The sequence below is a fragment of the Crocuta crocuta genome, unplaced genomic scaffold, assembly GCF_008692635.1.
Source record: "Crocuta crocuta isolate KB4526 unplaced genomic scaffold, BGI_CrCroc_1.0 scaffold660, whole genome shotgun sequence".
Classification (NCBI taxonomy): domain Eukaryota; kingdom Metazoa; phylum Chordata; class Mammalia; order Carnivora; family Hyaenidae; genus Crocuta; species Crocuta crocuta.
The window spans coordinates 300,705-307,199 of record NW_027531886.1 but is presented as its reverse complement, the minus strand read 5'-3'; positions in this window follow the sequence as shown (position 1 = coordinate 307,199).

Below are 6,495 nucleotides of genomic sequence, written 5' to 3'. Positions count from 1 at the left end.
TGAAACAGGCTCCAGGCTCTGAGCTGGCAGTCAGCACAGAGCCCGACGTGGGGCTCGAACCCACGAACCGCGAGATCATGACCCAAGCGAAAGTCGGACGCTTAACCGACTAAGCCACCCAGGCGCCCCTAAGGTTTTTATTATTTAGAAACATGTAATGAAATTTGCTCCTCTTCTTTTTAAAAATCCTTTGTTGCCAACTCCCTACAAATAGCTCCTATGAAATTTGCAGTCATTGTCAGTAATGCTTGGTAAATGCACCAGTGCTAAAATCAGCCTTGAAAACCAGACAGGTTTCTGCACAAGTGGTTCTACAGTTAATCGTTCCTCGAGGGACGTGTCGAGGCACTCATGCTGTACTATGATCAGGAGACCCTTGTTAGTTAATGTATGTTTCGCACACAAGACCTAACACTCCAGATGCCTTCTGATTGGGCAACCGNTATAGATCCTCATTCAGACATGTAATAAATGTTCAATACACAGTTGCTGAATTAGTATTTGGCTTGTCATTGTTGTTAATAAGAAAGAGCGAGTGTCTAGATCTGCCTACCAACTTATAGGAAATATGGAGGGCAGAAGAACGTGCTAAGCTATCCCAGAAGAATTCAATCAGCAAAATTCAGATCATGGCAGGTGCTACAGATAAACAATCCAGTTTGTCCACAAATTGTAAGGGGGGAAAGAGAGGTGGATGGGGGAACCTACAGATTAAAAAGAGGTAAAAGCCATACAAAAAGAATAGGCTAAACGAAACCACAGTGTTTGTATTTGTGGATGCATGCTTAAGTGACAAAACTANGTTTTCTTACAGGAATTCATTAAACTGTATATTTGTTTTATATGGTTTTCTAGACATGAGTTACACTTAATTAATAAGTTTAAGAACTGAACAATCAAAATGATAGCACAACGCAGATGGGAGAAGAGATGTCCATGAGCACAATGTTTAGGCATTGCTACCAGACAGATGCAATACATGTAAGCAACATTGAGATCAGAGGATCATAGTAAAATGGTAGTAAAATGATTAGGAAGTGATGAGTTTTGAGTAACTGGTTGTGCCTTTAATGTAACAGTTCACTTAATTTTAAGTTTATACAATGTCAGTTTTAATAATGGCTGTATTTAACAAGTGGCTCATGAAATTTCCGGAAATTTCACAACCAGCTTGAGCCAGCTAAGCACGGCCTACTCTGGCACACTCGCGTCTCCATCCCAACCATTCTCCTGCATTCTAGTGTTAATTTTTCTTGTAGTTTTTAAAATTGAATGCATACTTGCACAAAGTCTTAAATATCAAACAGTTCTACAATGATTGTTATAAAATCCACTAGACTCTGCCTCTCTTTCCACCATTTCTTGATCCATAGAGGCAACCATTTCAATTCTTAATTTACTGATTCTGTTGAAGACCCCAGTCCTAATGGATGAGGGGCCCACCCTACTCTAGGATGACCTCATCTTAACTAATTACATCTGCCACAACTCTCTTTCCAAATAAGATCCCATTCTGAGTAATGAGGGTTAGGACTTCAAAATATCTTTTCTAGGCGAGAGGACGGGACACAATTCAACCCATCACAGGGGGAAAGGGACTTGGTGTTTTAGTGGCTTACACAGATTTTCAGCCAAATCCTTTTCCTTCACCCTTCACTTCCAAAGGTAACTAGTTTGTTATTGCCAATTTCCAAGTCTTGTGGGGGTCCCATGGTGTAAAGTGGTTTGTTTCTTAGCTTTCCTCAAGGCCAGTTTAAGTTACAGTTTCTCAGGCCTGCCATGTCAACTACCACTTGTAAGTTTTCGAACTGACAAAATTTTATTGCTATTCTCTCTATTATTGAAGGTTTACGCCTTAAGAAATCTCCTTCCTGTTATCTTATTGGAGTAGGGTGGAGCTGAAACTAAGATAGATACTGAAGCCAGCATTTTTGCCAGAAGTTCTACATGTATCTTCATTCTCTCCTTCTCAAATGATGTCTTCTTTCTTAATTCTCTAGCATCTCAAGCCACAACAAAACTTTTAAGGAAAGAATTTTCCTGATCGCTATATATGTGACTAGTGGATGGATAGAGAGAGATGGGGTGAGGAGAGGGAGAGCCAAATTTGGCTGCTTTAAAGCTCTTCTTCTATGATACCACGTTGTCTCCGTGAAGTGGATAAACAAATATAGTAGTCACCACTCACAAAGAGAATGGCTGGAAAGCAATCCAACAATGCATATGAACAGCTATAAGAATGTTTAAAATCTCTGATGCAGTAAATAGTATCACTCTCAAGATTTTATCCTGAGGATGAAGCGACAATGTGGACTTTCTAATGAAAAAATGGTGGACTAAATATTCTGAAAAACCATCCCACCACAAAAACCATAGAAACTCTAAATAAAATACAGAAAAAACATCTTTGTTTTAAAGGTCAACATTTTTTTAAAGATTTATTTATTTTTGAGAGACAGAGAGAGACAGAGCATGAGTGGAGGAGGGGCAGAGAGAGAGGGAGACACAGAATCCAAAGCAGGCTCCAGGCTCCAAGCTGTCGGCACAGAGCCCGACGCAGGGCTCGAACCCCTGAACTGTGAGATCAGGACTTGAGCCAAAGTCAGACGCTTAACCTACTGAGCTACCCAGGTGCCCCCAGAGGAAAAAAAAATCTTTTAAGATGTACTGTTGGGCTTGTAAGAAGGAAAATCCTCAGAAGTGAAAAATAAAGAGGGAGTTCCAAACTTTGGTCCATGACTGATGACTGCGAACACAGTTGTCACGCTCAGGAACCTGAAGCCTTGGTTTTTAATGACCTCACGTGTGTGGGGGACAAGATGTTGGACTCAGGGAAGGTAGTGAATTGGAATGGAGACCTCTGCACGAAGGACCTCTGACTCAAAGGACAGTAAAGTGAGACAAAATGGAGGTGGAAGAGAGAACACAGAAGAATCACTCGGCAGCATAACTGAAGAGCACAAGATACAAAGAGAAAATTTTTAAGCTTGTCAGAGACAAAGGAGAGATAATCTAAAAGGAACAATAACTAGACAAGTAGCAACAACTAGACTGGTTTGCTGAGAGAAAACCACCATCTATGTAGAATTTGATACCTACTTAAATTAGGTATTCAGGAATAGGGTGAAATGAAGGCAGTTTTCAGAAAACCCAAACCTGAGAGTCATCACCAAATGAAGCTCATTAAGGGAGCTTTGAAAAGTATATGTTAGGATAAAGAAAAACACGAGCCCAGAAGGCAAGTCTGAGACTTCTACAACAACAATAGTGTCTAATTTGGAAGTTAATAATGAGGTGGTGCTAAAATATTGGATAACAATAAATTTTAAGACAAGATGGTGATTAACCATCCTCAGGCCCCTGGATAGTTTGGGAGGGGGGTGGAGCTATTGATTTAGATTTTAAGTACACATGCTGAAATTTAACAGTAATCACTAACAAGAGAAAAAGAGTGTAGAACTCCCAAAACAATAGAGGGCTAATGTGGAGTCAAAAGAATAACCTGAGAGAAAATAGGAAGGGGGGGAAAGATATAGAAAAAGCAGGATAGAGATCACAAAATAAAATGATAAAGAGAATTTGACATACCGACAATTAATTAAAACCACAATAAAGTGTAAATGTTCTAAACTCACCAGTTAAAAGAAAGATATCCTCAGACTGGACTAAAACAAAACAAGACAAAACAAAACAATCCAGATATTTGCTGTATCTTGGAGAGAACCTAAAATACAAAGACATTGGTATATCAGAAATAATTAATAGGGCACCTGGGTGGCCCAGTAGGTTAAGTGTCCGACTCTTGGCTGCAGCTCGGGTCATGATCTCAGGGTTTGTGAATTCAAGCCCCGTATTGGCCTCTGTGCTGCTTGGGATTATCTCTCTGCCCCTCCCCAGATCATGCTGTCTCTCTCTCTTAAAATAAGTCAACTTTTAAAAAGTTTTTTAAAAATTTTTTGATGTTTATTTTTTGAGAGAGAGATAGAGAGAGAGACACGGAGTGAGTAGGGGAGGAGCAGAGAGAGAGGGAGACACAGAATCCGAAGCAGGCTCCAGGCTCTGAGCTGTCTGCACAGAGCCTGACACAGGCTGGAACCCATGAACAGTGAAATCACAATCTGAGCTGAAGTAACATGCTTAACCGACTGAGCCACCCAGGAGCCCCTAAATTTTTTTTAAATTAAAATTACCTGCTGGAACAAACAACCCCTAAACTCACTGGGACTTAACACAACAAGGTTTAATTTTTGCTCACATCCCAGTTCATCAGGCCAGGCTGCTGCTCTGTCTGTCACTCCTTCAGTCAGTGACATAGGAATCTGAGATCCATTGATTCTAGTTCTACCATGTTGGAGTTCTTTGCCTTGAGCCATGTGAGCAGACGAGAGAACACATAGAAGTCTACACATGACATTTTAGGGGCCAGGCCTAGAAGTGGCATACATCACTTCTGCCCACATGCCTCAGTGGTCCCAACGTCACTGGAGAGAGCTGGGCGATGTGGCCCTGTGCTCCCAGGAAGAAGTGGAACTTGGGAGCATCTAACCAGGCCTTGACACATAAAAAGGTTGAAAATACAAAAGGATGGAAACCGATATGCCAGGTAGAGTCTAAGCTGGAGAAGCCGGGAGTGGCTCTACTGGGCAGAAGAGTGCTCAAGGCAAATGTGTAATTAGGAATAAAGATAGGAACTATGTAAAGACAACGTTCAACTTGCCAGGAAGTAGACGAAATTATATATATACCTGATGATATCTTTAAATAACAGAAAGCAGAAATTGACAGAATGATGAGGAGAAACTGATAGAACATACGCCTTGCTCAGTAATTGTTGTCACGCAGACAAAAAATTAGTAGTGTATAGAAAATGTAAATAATACAATCAACAAGGTTTAATCAAAAGGACATGAATAGAATCTTGTATACAACTACAGAGAATGTAAATTTTTTCTTAAGAGTGCAAGAAACATGAATGAAAAGTGACCATATACTTGCCTATAAAGTCCATATGTTTCCCAGAATCGGTATCAAATTATGTTCTCTGATTACAGTGCAATTAGGTTAAAAACAAGTAACAGAAAGATAACCAAAAGCAAAAAGATTGTATGAAGATGTTCACTCTAGTGTTAATTACCAGCAATAGTGAAAAATTAGAATCACTGAACTATCCAATGATATGGGTATTGGTTAAGTACATTATGCCACATCAACCCAATGGGCTACCATGTGGCCATTAAAAATCATTTTTAAAATGCACTATGTTTAGATACAATATTAAGTGAAAAATTTAAATCTATAAGTTACTTATGATTACCACCATGTGAAAATATGTGTGTATTGATTTTTTTAAGTTTATTTATTTATTTTGAGAGAGAGTGGGAGAGAGAGAATCCCAAGCAGGCTCTGCAACACCAGCACAGAGCCTGATGTGGAGCTTGAACCCACAAACTGTGAGATCATGACCTGAGCTGAAACCAAGAGTCACACACTTAACCGACTGAGCCACCCAGGTGTCCTCAAATATGAGTTTTTAGATTAGAAAGATGTATGCAAATGAAAACAGTTGTTATAGGGATGAGATCATGTGTAATTCTACCTTTAAAAAAGATTTTCTGTGATGTGGTTACACTGTTTGATGTGAGTTTAAGTAGTCAATAGAAGACATGATCTCTGTCTGGCAGCTGATGCTCCTTATGCCTTAATATCCATTATCCTTTTCTTTTATGACAATAGAATTTTAGTTGGGTACATAACTGCCCCAAACAAGTGTACATTTCCCAGCCTCCCTTTTAGCGAGGCATCACAATAGGACAAAGTCAGAGCTGATGAAATACGAGAAGTGGATGCCCTGAAATGTAAAGAGTCTGTCCTTTGTCTTTTTCTTTCATCCCGTTACGTGAAATCTTCCTTAGCTTTGTTGTTACACATACTATGGGTAGACTGAACCTGATATACATTTGATTGAATGAGGGACTGCTTCCCAATTTAATGAATGACAGTTTGTATGACTCATGAGGCCAAATACATGTTTTCTATTCAACCAGTGTCCAGTACAAGCTCTGAAAACAAGGGGGTTATCCATCCTATTTTTGGATATTAAATGATAATATATTAATATTGAAGAGTACATGTTTATGTTAAATATATTCTAGCGGGAACCGTATACACTTACTCCAATATTCCTGATCATTTAAGAGAANTGAGTTCGAGCCCCACATCAGGCTCTGCACTGACAGCATGGAGCCTGCTTGGGACTCTCTCTCACACACTCTCTCTCTGCCAGTTCCATCTTGTGCTCTGTCTCTCTCTCAAAATAAATAAATAAACATTAAAAAAAAGAGGAAATGCTTATGGGGCCCCTGGGTGGCTCATCCATTAAGCATCCAATTTTGGCTCAGGTCATGATTTCACGGTTCATGGATTTGGGCTCCGTGTCAGACTGCTTCCCATTCTGTGTCTCCCTCTCTCTCTCTCTGCCCCTCGCCTGCTTGCTCT